Below are 21,695 nucleotides of genomic sequence, written 5' to 3' on the forward strand. Positions count from 1 at the left end.
CCGTGACGGTGCCGGTATGCCGCGAAACGGCTCCCCTCGGCCTCTGTGTCGAAAACGTGTCCGACCACGATGCGCCGATTCCCCTGGAACGACGCAAATGGATCACCAACTACCAGCTACCCGACAGATTCCAAATTCACGATGGCTTTCCCGCCGTTTCCACGCCAGTTCCGTTCAAAATTGAATCGCATTTCGCGAAACTAATATTTCCCGACACGCGTATACGGTTTCGAATACGATCAATGAAAATAGGCACACGGCCAACAAACGGGTTACATTGCACGCAGAAAGTGTGCAGGGTTCGAGGATTCGAATAAACGATGATTCGAGAATAAATAAATTAAGATATTGTTACGACTGTCTTATAAATTTGAGACTCGCTTGTGTAGACACTGCAGTAAGAAGGTACTATTTATTGCCACATCAAAGTTATTATTTGCATGCGTTATTAGGAAAAGAACGAAAAGTTATAATAGTAAATCGTTACTAACGTAGAGTACTTTAGGTAATTTAGTAGTTCCGACAATTCAATTTACGATCGTTTAAATTGTCACTGACATTAAGAATATCGATTTAACAATGGAAGCAAGGGCAGCTGTTTCCGGAACTTCCACTTTGGGTACGTACAAACGGTCGATCAATTATTATCCAATATCTTCGTTACCAAACTTAGATTTTATTTTAAGTTGCAGAATAAATGAATATATATATAGTATATATAACTGTCGTGTTTGATTAAAAAGATATGTCAAATATTTATCGCTGGCGATAAAAATATACCGCACTATTAAAGATTTATGGTGCACGTTTTGTTACAATCCACTATAGTAACTAACGTGTTAATTAATCTTTATCGTGTACGTAATTTAACCAGTTAGCGGGCCATTTCTCAAGCGGAAATTTGTAGAATCAGTGCTAAAAGTTAATAAAGAAAGATCAATTTCAATTGGGTCGATTTTCGTTTTCGTTGTTGCAAATATCTCTTTAATTCTTGCAGACCGCTCATACAGTACACCTTCTTATCACGTGCAGCCAACGTGACAGACCACGCGTTCATGTGAATTGTACGAATCATTCTTTACTTGATATCTTTATCCTAGTCTAAATATTCACTCGATCATCACTTAGGAATTGTTTGCAACTCTATCGCTTGGTTATCTCATCCTATTCTACATTGTACGTATATGCATACTCCTGTTCATAGTCATTTCGCAGAGATTTATTTCGGTACCCCGAATTTCTGGACTCGATGCGCAGTCCAGTGCGTTCGGACGAGCCAAGGATTTTTGCTGAAAGAACATCCAGTGAGACGCAATGTATAGCTTTGTAACTACGAATCGTAGCGTGCACCGCGGCCAAGATATACAAATACGAGAACTACGTTCAAAGAGAATTTAGACGATGCTTAGAAGATTGGAGCGTAGCCCGACTGGTATAAACTCGATGGAGGAAAATTCGTGCATCGTATCTTGCTGGTTGGACCGTAAGGAAGACAGTTGAATTATAGATGTTACAAATAAGCAGCGCTTAAAGAACATTACGCAACAACGGTAGGGAGAATTGGAAAATTCTGCTCTGTATATATCACGTGTGACAGACGATTTGCATATCTGGCTAAAGTTCGATGTCATTATCAAAAATAGCGACAGGCTAACCAAACGTCCCATTACGCGATATTGCTGGAACGAGTTGCGCAGAAAGAAATCGCGTTCCCCATTCTCTACAGGTCATTGTTCACCGCCTGTGACCGGTGATAATTTCTCGCTATGGATCAAAAATAACGACAAGAATTGTTCGGTTCATTGAGCAAAAGGAACCATTGCGTCTGCACTGTTTCACCATTGAACTCTCAGTTTCTCGATGGTATTCGCCAGTATTCTAGAAGGAGAAAATCGACCGGTGAACTCGGTAAAAAGCAAAAGCTTGGATCCCCACGCTGGGAAAACGTTGGGACGAGCAGCCACTTATACGGTACATCCGCAACCTAGTTTTACGATGACGGCATTCGCGCAAAAGAAGCGAATCGGCCTTATTCGTTGCCTTCGTATTCGCGAGTTCGACGGGTGGAACGTGCATTTGGATAAGTGCTTTGCGAATGGCAAGAAAACGCGAGACACAATTTCTTCTTGAAAGGGAAAGGAAGAAAAGGGAGGGAGGGAGATCGAGCACGATAAGCGGGGAATGGAAACAGCGTACACACGAAATCGTGGAAAATCACTAGGGGTATCTAGGAGACGTGTGGCACTGGAGAAGAAAACGTATTGCGCCGGATTTTGCTGAAATCTCACACTGAGCTCGCATTAAACTCGACAGAAATGCACTGTCATTAACTGAAACGTCTCTCGGCGCAAAAGTGCACACGTAACACCGGATCCGGTAGATACTTCGAACCCCTTGCGGAACGCGGCTAAATCCATTTTAATAGTCCCGGGCTCTCGTTGCTTAAATCGAAGACCCGACCTTCTTCGAACAAATATTGCTTTCGTTTTGCCCTTTGAAGAGGGATTTCCCATAAATTTTATAGGCAGCCTCCGACCATCGAATTATGGTAAAAATATTATACTGAGCAATTGTTTTTGGCTATTCGATTCATTTCTCGATATAAATATTAGATTCGTAATGAGTATTAAGACACTTGCGAATCTCGCATAAAACATAATAACTGATCTGGATAGCTAAAAGTCGATCAATCTGAATTACATGTTCATGCAAGATGACGATCCAGAATACATGGTAAAACTTTCGAAAAGTCAAAATCGAGGTACGTTCATAGAAAAATCGTACACAACAAACATTTTAGTAGTCGATTAGTTACTATGCAAGAATTACTATAACTGCAAAGTGGAGTTACTTCTAGACAAATAATCACAGATCGTAAATGTTGGAAGTAAGGATTGCTACGCAGTGTCGTAAAGCATCTCAGTGGTTTTTTTTATGTGGGGATGAAGTTGCCCTATCGATTGCGTCGCTTCTGTCAACGTTGCGCTGCAAACCGTTAACTGGGTTTATGATTCGGACGTTACAACCGCAGGGAACGTACGCAATATACGTCGCTTTCTGCGAAGCATTGCATTTAGAAAGTACGTCGTTCCTTAGCATACGGTGGCTAGGCAATAGCGTGATGTTTGTCGTAAAACTGGATGGAAAGTAGCTAAACTACTTTCAGTCGTCGAATCCCTGGATTGGAATGCCAATTAGTTGCTCGTGTACAAACGTCGTAACAAACTCTCTGATATTTCCTTGTTTTAATTCCATAATTCACGAGGACTTGTTAATAATGCAAAGCTAAAGATAGAGAAGTGGCAAGTTAGGAACGCGTATATTTTCCTCGACTATGTGGAAAGTCATGACGAAGAACGTGAACCGGATTCATGGTCACGAAGTAGATGGTGTGCCTGGCTACTTAACGTAGATAGATTTACTACCTCTACAACCAACTCTGAGTTTCGTTTCTGAGACTACTCCGTCGGGTCTGAAGGGAAGTTGAAGATTAAATCGGCTTTACCTGTATTCACATGTTTCCTGTTTTCCACAAAGGCACGTATTTACCGAAGGATTACAGAGCATTGAACGTATACGGATTTTCGGGGAAGAACTAAGGTCCCCGGAAGCGTCTTTAAAGATAACTCGTCTCTAGATATCGGGCAACGCATCCTCGAATATAATATACGTGAGAGATAAAACGAGGCAAGCAGAACAGTTCTTTTTTAACCTCGATACTTCGCGAACACTTATTTCTCCTTGTATCGGACAGCTTGAACCAGTTTTCACCATATGATACACATTTAGAGGGTAGTTTACAGAAAACATAGTATCAAGTGCAGAAACTTTAAGGTAAAATCAATTTGAAACGAATCTAGTAAAGGCTTGAAAGACAATCTTCTTCTTTACGAAAAGTAGCGTTCGTTCATCCCTGAACGACCGATATTAATAATTTTCCAATTTAAACTTCGTGCTTTTTTATGCAGATCTAAACTAATTTCCTGAAAATTAATTTTCCTTAGTCGTGTCAGTTTTGTAGCGAACCGGCAATATGAAGTACGAACAGAGGAAACAAGGACGTCAAGAAGGGTCCTGGAGATTTGGTTTAGAAAAGTTCCTCCATTAGCCAAGAATGTCAGGAGAAAGAGGGCGCGTAAGAGGAGAAACGAGAGAATTCTTGGACGAATTAAATTACATTCGCGAACATAAACGCGAGTACGCTTCCTACTGCTAGGATGTACGTTACTGGTTATATCCTGGTGCGGTGATGGCGCAATGAAACCAAATGTTCGCAGATCGAATTAGCCGACCGGACGCGTTCCAATTGCTGCGACGATGGTGAGGTAAAAATAGGTCTCGAATAAACCGCGAATCGAGATTTCTTGGCGCTCAGATAGTTACTTACCAGCACCGAGTCGCCAGGGAAGAATGCAATTACGCTGAGTCCAGGTCGTTGTTTTCTCTAGTAGAGATCGTTTGAAAGTAGAATTGTTCCTTTTGTCTTACTAATTTCTTTTGGAAGACAGTATCTCCTCGCACGTTCCACCGTCTTTCGTTTTTCCCCGTACAGAACTGTCTGAAAGGAGATCGAGGCGTTACTCATGACAGATGCGCTTTGTGTTCATCTCAAGTAGTTTCTACACGCTTAAAGTTAACCATGACTCCTTCGAGTGGTACTTCAACTTCCAAAACGTTCGTAAGATTTTTCGAATAAAAACGTTGCTGTATTTTTTAAAGTATCGTTGAAAGTGTCTTTTCCGATAAGTTATAGAGGTGAAGTTTTTTTTAGAGACAGACTATATACGTTTTCTGAAAGGATTATTTTACAGCAACATACTTTCTCAGGAATAGAGCCATCCAGGCAACCCTCAACTCGACATACATTTTTTATACTCGGACCGGAACCCGTCTGAATGATTCCTATCGAAGGATTACAAAAACCGTGTTTACCAGCCCAAGAGACACATAGCTCTCCGTGTTCGGTGTGTCACTCCGACAAGCTCCAGACATTTTACGATCACCATAAAAAGAAGCTGCTCCGTAAAAGTAAACAACGGTTACCTTGATAACGCTCCCCAAAAAAGAACCATAAAAAGCCAACTATATATCCCTTGATAGCTCCCTGTGAGTCATGCAGGTTTCCATTTTAAAATTATACAAAAAAACCTTGTGTTTGCACCACCGAGAGGAAAGCCAATGTATCTCGTTTTGACTAAAAGGAATTCTCCGATAATTCGTGAAACAATTTCACTCGATTCGAATCGGTCTTCGGACTAATCAGACCAGCATACACGGACTGCGGTTCACAGTTGCGCTTTGTGCCTTGCTGGAGAGTGGGCGTACGAGAATTCAGGGGGCGGAAAGCAACAGGATGCGAAAGGGAGCAGCCGTGTGAGTGATCGGGAACAGGATGGAAGACGGACAAGGGGTGGAAGTGGCAACTAGCGAACGTTTCGAGGAACGTAGCCCGTGGCGAATTCGCGAGCCTTAGCTCGCGAGGCTTAATCTTAGAGTTGAAGGCTCGTTGGGTTCCACCATGTTTGCATGCAGACAGCAGAGTGCACGCGAGCACATAATTGAATCTCGTTGCACCCGAGGCTATTGGTTCCTATTGTCGGCTTGTTTGTACGTTCGAGCGAAGCCGCTGCTTTCGATTCGTACGCCGGCCGGAATCTCTTTTCACCGTGCGACGGAAGCACGCGAGTCGGCAAGCTAGCGGTCGCGGTAACGAGGAGAGATGCGCCACAGCGACGAATCTATTGAGAGTAACGAGGTCGATCGTGAGGCTGCCGCTAAATCTCGGTGTGGCTTTCTTTCGTTAGACGGCAAAGCGAAGGAACTGACGAACGCGCGGCACAATCAGGACCAACGGCTTTGTTTTGCCGAGAAGTTTTCCTCTAATCTTTCAACCGGAGGGATATCGAATAAAGGGGAATATCCGGGTAAATTTAGTAATTTTGAGAAAATCGAAGTTATATAAAAGGTGTCGTGGCTAAATGGGATCACGTAAGTGGAGTAAGGCAGAGTTGTTTAAGATAAAAGGATATTTTAGTCGAGCTAAAATAATTTGTAAATAGCGGAATATAGTTAAGAAGCATTTTTAAACTATCTATTCTCATTCCTAAATTATATTTTTACACTTTCGAAAATACCCTATAAAAGATATTGACATAATATGAAAATATTTTATTTTACCCTTTTCGTCTATTTTTACATACGGTATCATCTCTTGCCCTTATACGATACCTGGACAATATACGACAACTTGTATAAGGCTGTTGATGTCGATCGCGATGAAATTGATGACGCAGGTTCTGTAAGGGTTCAGGAGCCAACAGACAACCCCATTTAGACTTTTCCCTACGGGGGAAAAATTTTCAACAAACGATCTCTGCGAATATTCCCATCGATCAATAACATTCAATCTTTCACCTATTAACAGATTTCATAACTATCGGGACGAGTGGTATTCGACAGGTGCTACATCGAGAAATATGAAGTGGACGCAGTATCAGTTCCAACTAACGGCAGAGTGCCGTGGAATATGTGCGGCTCGCTGTACCTGTTACTCCATGCAAGCTTTATGCAATCGATCAAGATGATGGATTCGAATTTATACTTTTGCTCGAGGTATTCTGACAAAACAACAGCTCGTCAATTTGACTTGGAAAATTCTGCAATATCGCCAACAGTGTCACGACTTTAGATATAATAAAAACACGTTTGCATCAAGTGGTAAGAGCTTCGTAACACTCGCCACACGTTTAGATCGATCTTTGTATCGCAAGAAAGCAATAAAAGCGGCAAGCGATCGCGACGTGAGCCTCTCAGAAGCAAAACTGGACAAATGTACTTTTTGTTCCCATCGGGTACGTTTTCTCGCGGAAATATTCAAACGATTCGCGTATATTCCACATTTGAAACTTTATTAGCTCTGTTACGGGACTTGACCGCCACCATTACGCGAGATTGGAAATCTGAATAACGAGATAACTAGGCTTCCTAGACTAGCAGAAAGAAATAACTTTTGTAACAACGTTCTCTACTTCGTAATTTACGGAGGTTTACGGAGGCATGGTTACTTAACCAGTTTGGCATTTGAGTGGGTCATATAGCAGATATGAACTATAGTACGGTGGTCTGTAATGAATTGCTTTACGTCAATTTTCATACTGTTTGAAAGATTGATGAATGGCTTTTGTCGACTGTAATTACAGCAGGTTGAGTCACCGCGTTATGTGCAGCTCCAAGTAACATAATGGGCATAATTGAATAGACCGTGCGTACATAATTATTATCGCAGTACACTAGGTTGCGATTTCGAAGCAAAACGCGCATTCTGTAGTACGCCATATAGGAACGTTTCTCTCGGACATGCCTCATAGTCTCTTTCTCCTTCTCTCTCTCTCTCTCTCTCTCTCTTTCTCTTTGTTCGGAGGCTGGCCCTTGAAACAGGGAAATAGTTGAGCCACGTAATTTATCAACTGACCCATTTCCTAAAGTCACAGCCGAAAGATCGGAATACCCTGCGAGAGCGTTTCGATTGTTTCCGCCCTCAAGCCCGCGTAACTCGGATTCTCGCCGAATTATTACGCATTCCGCGGCCTCCGCCGTTTGATTCGCTTGCATCCTATCACCATCTCTATTCCTTTTACCGACCTTCCTACACAACCAACCCTATACGTTCTACTCTTTTTTCCACGCTGCATCGTTTATACGATTGCTGCTATTTGATGAAACAAAATGCTCGAATATACAATGGGGCATAAGTTTGGAACTGGTAAACTATGAATTCTAGCAACTTTTGTATTATACATTTTTTACTGTTATTGCTAATAGTTATAATATGTTCCACGGTATATGCTACATTTATTCGTTGCTCTTATTAACTATAAATCCATTTGGTGAAATGATGGTGTATTTTTATACCTCCCAATTTTATTAAAATGACGAAGATTTTTGGAATAAAACTGTGAATCGTGCGTGAAACGTGATATTTTACTTTTATTTGCGGAACAGCTGAAAACGAGACAACAATTGCGAGGGAACAAATATTACTCTATTATCGAATCGATCGATTTGGAAAACTTCGACCTACCTCGTTTCCAGATAGTTAATTATTGCAATTATTGCTGAAACCTCGGTATCCCATTTTCAAGTCAATTATTATTATTTCACAATTGACCATGGAAATCATGAATTCTTCGTTTCAACATAAGTACTTACTGAATTTCCTCCATCGATATTTTTTCAATAGAATATGAAAATTTTGATTCTTCTAGTTACACGATACATTCGATTCTCCTTCGATCGACTACCAAAGTCTTCGTCCCCTTTTTTCTGATTTCGAGAATAGTTGGTTATTCGTTTCCCGGTAATTGTTTCTTTGTCGAATATCTAAACTTTGATCTCTCTTATTTCAAGATACTTCCTTATCGCTTGTTCTTTTTCCACGCGAGCTGAAATTAAACAAGGGTTTGCCCGTCGATTCTTCGACGTATCTTTATAGAAAATCGATGGAAAAATTCTGGTCCGGTCCGTGCTGCTAATTACCGTTATAATAAGCGCAATAATCCCTTCTTCAACGACGGTAAGTCGACGCCTAACGTCCGACTGACAGAAGAACGAAGAACAAAGGTGAAATGTAGGCGAACACGAGGCAGAAGCATCCGGGCCTCGTTAATCGGTATTTAAAAATAACGAGGGAGCCGAACACGTAGAGATCCAGTTTCGAAACGACGATCCGTCCCCAGCCTGAAATACGAGTTGACGTTCTCGAGTTATCAGCAGAAGGTGGCCTCCGCTCGTTAATTCCCGCGCTAATACGTGCGGTCCTCTGTGACTGCTCATTACGACGGCTGGTATTAAACGCGTGGCTCTCTATGCTTTATTACCAGTTAAATCCTCTAACTCGATTCGTTGCTCGACTGTTCGATGTTTAACAAACCTATTAGAGAATTTCATCCCTTTTCTTTCGTTTGTTTAGATCATCTTGCTTCGATAAAGTACGAAAATGAAATATCGTACAGCGTGTGTCTTTTACTTTTGACGTAATTCGTAAATTATTTATTCTAATAAGCATTTCTGAAAGATAGATAACCCAAGATTGTAACATTTGATATTGCTATTAGTAACTTTTATACGAAACATTTTTTAGCAGGGCACCAGTCATCTATTCTGGAGTGTAATTCTGTATTTTAAAATTATAGTATTTTTTCATACCTGCTATCTCATAAACTTTCATTTGGCCTATATAAAAGACAATTTGTTCTTTTTATAGCCATATATTTTTTAATGACGTAACTCGTCATTGCCAACAAAAAATTAGAAATCACGATATTTTTCGTGCAACTAACCAGGGTAAACCAATAAAACGTAATTTATGAAATAACAAGAGTATTACCGCGATGGAGTAAAGACCTTTTTAACAGCTCACGGCTCGGTAAAAGAAATAATTTGATAATTTCCCACATACGAAGTGTGAGCGTAATTCCTGTATAATTATACGTACAATAATTTAATAAAACGTACAATTTCCACGGAAGGGAAAGAGAGCGTACCGAAGTGAATTACCTGCTCGCACGGAAATTCTGGCAAACGATAAACGCGCCGGACACTTTCAAAAAGATTGAATAAAATATACAAATAATGCTTCCGTCGCGTCATGCGAATCCCGTGGAAATTTCGCGAGGAAGTCGAGGAGATAAAGCGAGAACCACGATCGAATAAAATATTAACGCGGAAAATGCGAATAGGTCGTGGCAACGAACGACGTTGCCTCGGAAAAACGTTAACGTCTGCGTCACAAAATTAACGCGTAAATTATACATTGCCATAAATTTTCAGGAATTGTGCCGCTTAAAAATGTTTGCCCGAAACGGAGAGTAGCTGGATATAGTTGCGATTTAGAAACGATTAAATTATAGAGATCGGACAGGATCATTCCGCGGGCATTTCGATTTAGACATTGAAGTCATCAAACGTTTCAATTCGACTACGGCAACTCGGATTCCTAAGAAATTCATATCTCAGCCGGCTATCTGGCTGAGAATGATTTCGTTGCAGTCTGTCGAAGGACTTGGAGCAAATTTGGATTTCGAGCAATTACGATTAGCTTCGAGAGATAAAAAGTAAAAAATCAATTTCGTATCGCAGTCCTTTCAATCACGAAAGTAGAGAATTTAAAAGACAAATTTTTCGACTCTATCCTGAACTGATCCGCGAATAATTAATCACGAAACCAATATTCGTTGGTTAATTATACGCGTGGCAGCACATTCGTATCGTGGAAACAATAAAACATGATTTCGAACGAACAAAAAAATAGTATTTATATACTAACGTATCTCGCTAGCTGGTGATTATTTTTGCGAACAATAAACGAATTGCGATATGAACGTTATTGCACCTTCATGTACGTAATACACATTATGTAAAACTTATTTGCGTCACGATGTCGCGTGACTTTTGCGAAACGGCAATTTGTTAGCTCGAGGTTATTGCTTATCTGTATCGGTATAAAAAATATTGCACAAAATATCCATTTGTTACCATAGATAGTTATCGTCATTTACGCCAACAAATAGAAACGGCTTTTAAACGTTTCGAAATTATTTTGTTTACGAATTTACTCGCAATAACCTGCAACGAGAAAATTATTTGTTTCATCATTTATCAGTAAAAGCATTAAACGATACCGAGTTCGTCCATTGTATGAAAGCGAAGATTGAATATAAACTGAAATCGACCACCGGATCGACTACCAGCAAATGTTAGAAGTAAGAATGATGATACGAGTGCGCCACATTCCGTAATTGGACGTAACAACCGATACTTTCGCCAAGTTATTGTTATTATCGCAGTTTATGTCGGCGACAGTGGTTACTGCTCGTTTTGTTCGCCATTTTATTGCCGTGACGCGTTTAGTTAATTAATTCACTGCCTGGAACGCCGTTACTTCTCAACAGATATCACCTCTAAACATGTTATGTACTCTGTTATTTACCTCGGTCTGTGCAAACAACCCGGATTTTCTAAATGAAAGAAAGCTGCCTCAAACGCAATCGATACAAACGACGCAATAATGCCATTTTAACTAGTTAGAACTCCATTTCCTTGTCTGATTATCGCTATCTTCACCGATTCTTGCAAATGACTTTGCGAAATGAACTTCTACGATTATATTGATATTACATATACTTCGTAAAAACATGTATAGAAACATACAGATTCCTGTCTGATAATCTAGTTGACAAAGCACTACTGTGTCTACTGATTCGATAGAAACGAAACTCAATGGAATTCTTTATGGTTAGTTTGACAGACACGGATCATTACCTGAGTCCATTGAGCACTCGATCACTGCAATCGGTCACCGTGTCCCAGGGTCACGATTCGATTCCCCTGTCTCACAATCAGTATTTATAACAAACTTGAGTTCAGCAGGTATCGGTAACTGATATCAGACGATTCTCGCAATCCTATTAATTATACTGTTTCAATATTTATACGATATGTATAGCAGAGATACTAGCATAAGCAAGCTTCCAGCAAACTTATAACCACCGACACCCGGTAAAAACTACAAACAAGGTCTCGCGACTTTCACGATATATTTCACTGCTTATCGCGTCATTAATATCGCGCCAAATTGCCTGTTCAAGAACAGATCATTTAAAAATTACTTATAACCGAAGTTGGCGACTTACGAGGAAAATTACTTGACTTGATCGAAACATCCATCTGACTCTCGTAAACCCTGTTTTACCCTTTGTAGTACGTATATACACGATACTTGTAAACCTTAAAACTCGACGTACGACAACTAAGAACGAAGTTACGAGGGGTATCGATCAATTGCTGGAGGCAAACGCGTTGGCCAATCAGGTATCCCAATTTACTACGTTGCCCGGCAATAAATTAATTTCCGAGGCGTTGAGACCTTCGGTAGCGGCCGCATGCCTAATTTGCGGTGGAACAGAGTTCGCGATCCGTTCCACGGAGTTGGATGTTCGACCTGCCAAGGAGGATGGAAGCGGTCAACGTGGCGTTGCCACGGGTCCCGCGTCATCGCGACGCGTAATGAGGTCAATAACGCAGCGAGCAGCGTGCAGGCGTCCTCGAGAGCACGAAGGATGGCGCAACAACGACAGGAACGTCGGCAAACACAATGTGCTGGTGGCGTCAGAAGCCAGCGACGCTGGTGCACCGCGACGCCGCTAAAGAACGGCCGCAGCGTTCGATCGAAATTCGTGTTTCGTTCGTACACGATAAGCTCGTTCGACCAGAATTCCGCTCGTTCGAATTCGTTTCGTCTGTTTATTGAACCACGTCGAGTATATTGGAACCGTTCGTTAAAAATCATTTACTATATTCGTTGGGATTGGTTTCAATTTTGAGGAAAGTTGGAAACTACGCACTGGAGAAAGTATGGTACTGTTTGATAATGGAAGAGTGAATTGAAAATGGAAATATTATAATATAAGAATCAGTACCTTTGTTTAAATAATTTTGGTCAGAAATTGACCAACGATCAACAGTTTTTTGGATATCGGTAATTATCAGATTACTGGTTACGACTATGGAAACGGATAGAAGTATCTTTAGAATAATAGAAACTGGAATATCGCCATGTTGTTACTTCTTTGCTTGGTTATGCACGTTACAGATTTTGTTTTTCCTGGTTCAAACAGTACATAAGTAAAAGTCGTTTGTTTCGCCGTAAAACTGTCCGATAGTGAAAAATTATTGCCATCGTGTAACATTTGTTACGTCAAACCAATTTGTGTGTTATACGCTTGGATGCACAGGCGCACGAGCGCGACATTACCGGTGTTGTCACGTTGGAACTAACTTTGCACAATTCCAGTGAGCCAGAGTTACGCGGTTCGGTTTAATCGTAGAGCAGTAACTTCGGTTCGAGTCGTTTGACTTCGAGATTAGTCGAAAACTCAACAGCTTCGTTCAGGAGAACAGACTATTTGTCTTTGCACGCGGTGGCCCGTAAGTTTTTAATCGGCGGCAACAAGAATTACTCTAGCGAGTCCAGAAGAGAGTGCAATTTTAATAACTCGTAATCCGATATTCAACGATCGGCGAGTTAAACAACTTTCAAAGATATTAAAACACGTAATTTTTTCGAGTTCTCGATGAATGAAGAAACTCGGATGCCAAGTTGCATCGTGTAGCCTGTCGCTGCTTGATTCATTAATAATCGACTAACTGTTGATATCAATAGTGGCCGGGATGACAAAAGAACAATCGGAATATCGAAGACCGCGTACAACCGTTACTCATCGCTGATTCGTCGTGCCGCGCCAAAAGCAATTTGAATATTTTTCTATCCGTCGTGTTTCCAACAAGGATAAAGCACGCGAAATTCCGCCACTCGGTGGGAATTTATTCTCGCACGTCCGCGCTCTATGCGCAACGAGATCGCCGCCGGGATCCTATGCAGATGTATGCTACGAGCGTACGATACGCGGCGTGCAAACGATGGAACGAACAGCTCGAAATAAAAACCTTGTTCGAAAAGGAAGGGTCGGTGGAAAAACGGCACGAGGGAGATAGAGGAAAGAGTAGAGACGGTAATAAACCATAAGTGTGGCTGCATTAAAATCGCAAAATTGAAAAATACAGCGCGCTTCATCGCGCCTGGCGTCTTTATTTCTTCAGGTGCAACAAAAATTCTCTTCTTTGAAAGTACGTTTACTCTGCCCTCGTCGCTCCTACCACCTACGCCACGTTGCTGCTCTCTTTAGCGTTTTACTCTTCTCCCTACTTTCTCCCTACATGGCCGCAGCATGACTGTAAAATTTAAATCAACGCCGGTTGCTCTTTCGTCGCCAATAACCTCGCCGCTTTTTTCCGCGAGCCCATGAAATATTTGAACACGCTAGCGTTGCTTCGTCGCGGGCTGAATAGTTTATAAATATTGATTGAACTGGGAGGTTTTGACGTGGAGACCGCGCTAAACGCTGAACAGTATGACAAATTAATCTGTCCGATGGAAATGATTTTTTGTCCCTTTTGGCGTTCAGCTTTCTGGTTAACCGAAGTGAAAACTTTTTCTAATGATCCGCTCTCTCGTTGAAGGAACCAAACAAATTACACGAAGCTCTTCATTTGTGAGTCCAGTCACCCCCCCCCCGCGCGTGGTTAAATAATGCGAAAGCAGACACGTTACATCCGACGATATACGTCCAACTTTCTCATGACGCCGATAGGAACATCGAAAACTACGATAATAATTCAACGTTCTTTCAAAATTTTTCCAACGACATTCCGATATTCTATCTTATTGGAGAGAAATTCCAAAAAGTACGTTTGAACGCTATCAATCTCCTTATGCGCCTTCCTGGTTCTATATCCGATAAAAATGACTGTCTGGAAAAACGAACGAAATTACAGCCCAGACTCATCTGTCGGCAGCATAACACGAAGGCAATCGACTGAATCCTGAGATTCCGAGATTCGTTTGACTGAGAGAAAGACAAAGAAGAAAGGAGAGAAAGAGAACAAGAAATAGGTAGAGAGAATTGGTAGGTCGGTAAACAATTCATCTTTAAAATTCATCCAGATTCTCTTTTATATTCCACCGGTACGACTCCGTTTCCGGGCCGCATGAGCCAGAGATCCATCAAAAAGGTTCCGGTGTGCTTGTAGCAGCATTCTCCACGGATAAGGGTGGAAACGGATACGCGGGATGATGGCCGAGCCGGGGTCGTGGCAGAACGGGAAAACAAAACCGGGCAGGAGATGAATCCGTAGATATGCCGTAGCGTCATAATTCCTTCCTTATTGTTTGTCCTCCATTTTTTATCTGTGGAAAACGAGAGACTGCCGGCCAGCCTTCGAGCAAGGTCGAAAAAAGCTAAGCTGTCCGTGAGCTGACAGAGTGGAAAACAGAAAAAACGTGGCACGAAGAAGGGAACTGGATGAAAGGGGAACACGATGGGAAGAGAAAAATGAAAGAATCGCGCCTCTGAAAAAAGATACGGGATATGGATTTCGAAACTGGACAGCGGCCACTGAGAACGGGGTTTAATGGCATCCGGGGCCCAGATGAGGATATCATAAATGTTATTTTAATAAAGACGACAGAATAGAGTGCAGAAGAAACACTTATCGCTTGAAACCCTGTAGTCGAAGAGAACTAGTATCTCTATGATGGTGGAAGAATAAATAAAGAAGCAGTGGGGATTAAAGAAGCTAAAAGCAATAAGTGACGGGGCATGTTCGTTTTCTACTTAATATAGTGAAAAGGGCTGTTTCTGGGCAGAACAAACGGCCAACGATCGTTCGCCTATTAGCTTTCTCCAACAAGCGTGTTTACACGCACTAGTTTCCACGATGAAAATGTTTGTCGTATAAATTAGCGATCCGTAACGGCCTGTACGATCGTACGTGTCACTTTGCGACAGAATTCTACCCTATTCGCATGGGGGAACGCGTAGGTCGATATTTGTTCTGTGAAAAAGCCCGTAGAGTTGTTCGTATTCGTGGCAGATCTCAAAGAAAAATCGCCAAGTTTCAACAAGAGAAACCATTTGAAAGCGTGTCTCCATGGTTACTAGCGATGGTGCCAGCGATAATCGCGAGAATCTTTCTAAAAAAAGCACCGGAACCTTGAAGAAAGACGAAAGCCTGGTGATCCAACGCTACTTACGCGAGATAAATTCCTGACTTTTTGTAGGAAGATAAAAGCAAACCTCCCCGCTCAATGAAGAAAGGTGAAGGGTAAAACATTTGTGCCTGACCTATGACGACGGGAATTTCTTTGCCTACTATCGTAGAAAGAATCAGTTAACAGGCACGATCGACGTTATTAGACCTGAAAATTTCAAAAGAATTCTCGAACGTGGACGTTTCAAAGAGTAATATTTTTAATATTTCCTTTGTGACGTAAAAAATATTCACTTCGCTAGTAACCTTTTCTTCATTCCGTTTTATCTACATCGAATTATACTCGTTTGAAGCTTAATGTGGCTCACGATTACGCTACCTAGGTTGGCGTCGATTGACCAGTCTCAGCACTTCTGAAATAATTAATAACGAACAACGAAAGGCTTAAAGTATCTGTGCATGTGGCCCCGTGTCTCTTTGTGGCGCAAGTCTCGTGGAAAAAGTTAGCAAAGCGGGCGGATAAGTGTTTTTTAAAAGGCATCGCTGTCGAGATCGTGCTCACGGTGAAACGAGAAAGACAGTTAAGTGCCAGTTTCTAAATTCACGTATGGACAACGTAAAACAATGATGAATTTAACATCGCGTAATTCTTCGTCATTTACGAGACCGTACAATTTCCAGCGAACTCTTGGAACGAAAAGTTATCTGTGCCAGAAATACGACAGTGTATAGTCGAGAAAGGATACTCTCTTGTTTCGCATACATTTCGCGCGTTCGCTGAAAGAACGAAAGAGAAAGAGAAAAAATATGTATGAGGGAAAGTATGTAATGCGAATACACGAGGCTCGCGCGTAACTCGCGTGTAACTCGCGTGTAACGTTGAATAAAAGCTATGAGATTACCTTTAAAGGACAGTCCGGAAGGATACGCGGAGCTGTTTGAAATGTAAAAAAGGGAATGTAGGAAAGGAGTATACCCTTTTGATCGTGGCTATTGTTTGCGACCTGTAAAGCGTACTCATCAAGAATTAAATTTAGCCCGCATTTAAGCGAGAAACCAAGCACAAACGTGCTCCTGCTCTTCATACTCATAGCGTTTATTCGTAGTAAATCTATACTTTGTCGAGAAGCTAAATTACCGAAAGGATTCTTTCAGTTGAAAATCAAAACAGCAATCTCTAAATAACTTTCCAACGTGCCAGAATAAAATTGTTCGCGTAATTCCAAAGTATTTCGACGGAAAAATGATTCCTCCTCTGTGTCGAAACGCTACCCGTGTCGTCGGAACGAAAAATCCAAGCCACGATATCAAAGTTGCCGTACGAAAAATACACGAAATCTCGCTATGTTACGCAATCTTGAACATAAGCGGGCTATGTTCGCAGATAAAAACTGGCTGGCTGGATAATCCGAGATAAAAGTGCGCCGCGGTTTCGACCGTCCAAAAAAACTTGAATTTCGGTCATCCTCTCTTTCCTTCGAGTTGGTGAGATCAGATGGTGAAGTTTAGGTTAAATAACTGGTGGAGATCCGGCACGAATCGTGTGCCAGCATGAGTTTCAAACGGCTGTCGGGCAAGCAAAACGGGCGAGGAGCTTTAACGCTCGAGTTCGTACTACGGCACGTACCTACAGATGATCGTCGTTTTCCCCGTGACGCTCTCCGGTGTTTCCTTCGAACCAGGAACTCCTTCGATCCGATGCAACCGTTAGCTTTGCAAAAACGAACCGTGAATCTTTCATATCTCTCTGACTTTCTATAAATGAAGTTTAATACAATTTTTTACGTTTGGGATTAATCGTATGAGAGAAGTATTACATATAGCAACGTCCGATTTGTGCATTGTCGATTGCTACTACTGTAAACTGTTCGAAATTAGCTGTAAATTAAATTTTAATACTAGAATTTCCTGTATGTATATCTTATGCAACATCATACAGGTTAATACTACTGCAATGTACTCGAAATTATAAATTAAATTTTAGCTGTAGAATATTTGAGGTTCAGAATTCTGATGGAAGGTATATTATGCTGTATATAAAATAGATATATCGTCTGACCTGTACAGGTTGCTACTACAGTAACCTATTCAAAACTATAAATTAAACTTTCCTACTCAAATTTTTAATCTCCAGAATTAATGTAACGTAGTAATATTTCCTGACCTGTACCGGTTCCTACCACTTAAATTCCAAGCGTATCATATGCGTCGTACTAAGAAATTCGTGCAATCGTCAATATTGGAAAAGCAATTCCAAAAATAAGATCGCGTAAAAGAAGTATTGCAGCGACATTATATAGAAATATTGTACGACATCAGAAAGAGATATTGGTTTCCAGGTAACAAACAATTAGAAACGCGACAGTAGAAATGGTCCGTCATGTATCAGACTACGAGTCTATCGTCAAACAAATGAGTGGCGAGGAAGATAGCTTCGTATATTGACAAACAGGAGACAGATAAACTTTGTACGTTAACAAGTAACGACGTTACAGGTGCAACTTGTAAAAATTTACACTCGTTCATTCAAGGAATGAAGATAATATTTCGCAATTTTACTTTCGCTTTAATTCTGTTATGCTATATATTTCTAAAGTTTCCAAGTCAACATAGGCTGCTAATTTTCCCCGGTTCTGTTAAGACCATACATCTGTATCTGTAGTACCGTTCCTTTTTCGATCTTTTTTCGTGTCTCGCATGTACAAGATTTTCAACGCAATGCACGTTTACACGGCACGCTTTTCTACCCGCCCTTTTTACATTTTCTAACGTTTCGGCTCTAGACGCGAGAACGTATTTGGTATTCCCGATGCGATCAAAAGTACGCTCCACGTAACTCTGCATAATCTTATGCAGTCTGCTCGATTGAAATTAAATCGACAAGAAAATAATTCAAAGCGATTTTGTGACGCTACGAAAGAGGATTCCTTCGATGTTACACACCGTGAAGAGCCGGTGAAATTGGAATGAAATTTCGTCGAACGAGTTCTCGTCCGAAATGGATGAAACGAGCGTGATGGAATTCCAGGAGGAGCCAGAGCTATCAAGAAATTCTCACACCATATAAGATTTTTCCGAGCAATACAATAGAACAAAAATGTCTTGCTATTTCTTCGATCATCCAGTTAGTACTCTTTTATATGTATAGATTTGCAAAAGGAAGCTTCAGCAGAAAAGAGGAAAGGGCAGATTTTTTAATAATCATGATCTCGAGAACATTTTAATAATACGTTCCGCCACAGGAATTCGAGGTTGCATTATCCAGAGATGCTGGGAATTAACGTGTATCTCGACTACTCGGGAACCTTACCGTCCGTGAAAGCGGAACAATCCTGGCCATTTTAGCCCAAGTCGCCGGATATCAGCCTGACTAAAGTTAACTGAACAATTTGCAAACATTCCGCGAAAGCAGTGCTACATCTTAGCGCTCGCGTCTACAGTCGACGTTCACGCGGAAGGAAATTTATCATCTCCTTCTCTTCCTCTTCTTTAACAGCCTTCTCGTGTTTGACGCACGCTTTCCACAGCTTCAAGCTCAAATTTCACAGAATTTTAACCAAAGTCTCTTTTGATAACCCAACTCCGGAATACTGTAACGAGGTACTATATTCGCTAGTCAGTTTTGTTTCAATTACTTTTAATACACTATTCTCCACGTTATTTTTACCATGACTTTTTAATAAAGCTTTAAACGACCTATGCTTATATTTATTGTTTCATTATAACGACAAAATATATTCACAAAGTTTGATCATTAAATATTGAGGTACCCTGTATATTTTCCGAACATGGAGATACAGAAATTTTGTATAAGATGCAGTATCGTAAAGTTAATAACAACGAGAGAGTAGAAAAATTCAAAAATGAAAAGGTATCAATATGAATCAGCCTTAGAGCGATTTGGATCGGTGAAAATCCTGATTGCACGATTGACCGTATACGCCTGATCGTCCCTGGAGCGTTTTCCGAAGTGGTTCGGTGCACCTGACAGTAGGGAGAGCGCATAAGAGGTACGTCAGAGCGTTTAAAGCGGAGCAATTTGGTACGGGGCCGACGCAGCACAAAACGTCCGACTATGCTATCGTCTAACAAGATTGCAAACGAAATTGGATGTTTTTCTCCGGCTGGATGGAACGGAGAGGAAAAGTATTAATTCGGGTCAGACCGGATCACACGCTTGCGTAAACATCAGGGAAAGAGGAAAAAACGGAGAGCGCGTGTGTTGCGCGCTTCGGACGCGTGGCGAGCGAAGATGACAATTTAATTGCATCCCCTGGTGAAAAACGAACGAGCAAAGCTGGCTCTCCCCAGCGCTGGAACTAATGTTCCCTTTTAAAGCCAGCGCCTCGACAACGGGTTGCTTCGAAAATTGTTTGCCCTCCATTCCCGTGTTTCGCCCGGATTTGATAATACGTAATCCACACGATTTATTCCGCGAAATTGTTCCCCTGAAAATTCTGTGAAATTGCAAGTGCGTGGAAAAACTCAGCTGAAAATTATCGCCCGACGAAAGACGTTAAAACGCATACGGAAATTACGATGTTCGTGCCCCACCTTCTTACAATGGAAAATTTTCTAGAAATATTGTATCGTGTAGATCAACACATGTGATTCTTAATACACCATGTACCTCTTCTAATTCGTACTAGTAATTCTTACAAATTCCTGCATCGTTATCTCGCAAGTGTACGAAATCACGATTGATTAATTCTTTCGATAGTTTGAACAGATTGTTACATTTTATATAAAACCAGAAAGTACGCTAGTGCTTAATGGAATGTATCTGCAATAAATGGATATGTACTAACACATATTGGGAGAAAGGAGTATGCGTAGTTTTATTTCTTATATACATTTGACTGGGTCTTTTTTGTACGGGATATTACGGTTTTGTTAATGCACGTACCGTATTGTTCCGCGGGTATACGATACGTGACTCGTGCGAAATTTAATACGTACATACATACGTTACCTCTCAGCCAACACTTTATGAGGGAGTAACCAACGACGTCACTGTTTTTGCCAAGTAATATTCGCCGTAGGGCGCGCAAATGGCCATCCAGCATGGTTTAAAATCTCGATCGAAGTTGTTTAAAACGAAAATTTTCGTACGTACGCGGTTTAATTAACGTCACGATTTCGTGTTGTTTCGAGCACCGTACGATTTCAACTGACAATTTTAACGAGATATTTCGCTTAGCACTTTGGTTCTCCGATTTCTTGTAATTTTCTCAATGAATAAAAGTTGCACCGGTGGCGGCTTCTTGTGAAAAGACTAGTTCCCATTTCTCTCTTGACCGCGGTAGAAGAAAGCGATTAGGCTTGAAATTGCGTTCTAACCGTGGAAGACAGAAGCGTCTTTCGGCGGGGCGAATTATTTTTTAATAAGATGCAAATTCGCGAATTTCCTTATGCCAAGAGATTTACATTCCTGGGACTCGTGTCTCTAACCCCGCAATTATTAACGCCTTTCCGCTTTCTATAATGAGACTCTAAGCGAGTTTCACGCGAAACGATGTCGCTTTGAAAGAATCGTTCGTTCAATTTCATTGCTGGAACTACAGCAAGTCACGAAATTATTAGAACGAGAGTACAGTTTTCAAATATGTAAAAATATTTCACTGGAAAATAAAGGTAAAGATGGCTAATACTTCTTGCTGCTACTGCAAATATTGGAGATATTTGTACGAGCTTTGCACGATATTTCAAATATCTCGAAACATAAATTTACCAAAGAATACCATAGAAAAAGGAAAAAGGAGAAAAATGGTAATTTGAGAAAAAACAAATGTTAGCTGTAGCCCGTGTCCCATGCCTGATATTCCACAATCAAATCCAAATACGAAAAGTGGAAGGGAGGGAAATTCGTGACTCGATGTATTTCGTTTATAAATTCTTTCGACAAGGCCGCGTTATCCCTTCGTTCGAAAGATAAACCTTGTATTCCAAGGGTGCGTTCGGCAATCTCACTTTCGTCTATAGGCGTTATATGTTATTCTGGCATGTCATAACGTACCAATCCGTGTTTGAAAAGCGCGCAGAAAAAGGGGTGAAAGGATAGGGAAAATAAAAGAGCGTTGGAATAGCAA

The 21,695-nt window shown here is 41.1% G+C and overlaps 2 protein-coding genes across 5 annotated transcripts in view; one reads left to right on the forward strand and one right to left on the reverse strand.

Moving 5' to 3' along the window:
* LOC117157346 (sodium-coupled monocarboxylate transporter 1) overlaps window positions 1–11,566 on the reverse strand; it is a 158,066-nt gene extending 146,500 nt beyond the window's left edge. For all 4 annotated transcript variants that reach the window (XM_076625088.1, XM_076625089.1, XM_076625091.1 and 1 more), the window contains exons 1-2: window positions 11,320–11,566; window positions 4,388–4,558 (exon numbers count right to left, since the gene is read on the reverse strand). The gene's annotated coding sequence lies outside the window, so the exon portion shown is untranslated. The remainder of the gene's footprint in view (window positions 1–4,387; window positions 4,559–11,319) is intronic.
* Window positions 1–21,695, forward strand: part of Octalpha2R (alpha2-adrenergic-like octopamine receptor) — a 127,128-nt gene that overhangs the window by 85,455 nt on the left and 19,978 nt on the right. The window lies entirely within an intron of this gene.

Source organism: Bombus vancouverensis, chromosome 15 (assembly GCF_051014615.1).
Source record: "Bombus vancouverensis nearcticus chromosome 15, iyBomVanc1_principal, whole genome shotgun sequence".
NCBI lineage: Eukaryota > Metazoa > Arthropoda > Insecta > Hymenoptera > Apidae > Bombus > Bombus vancouverensis.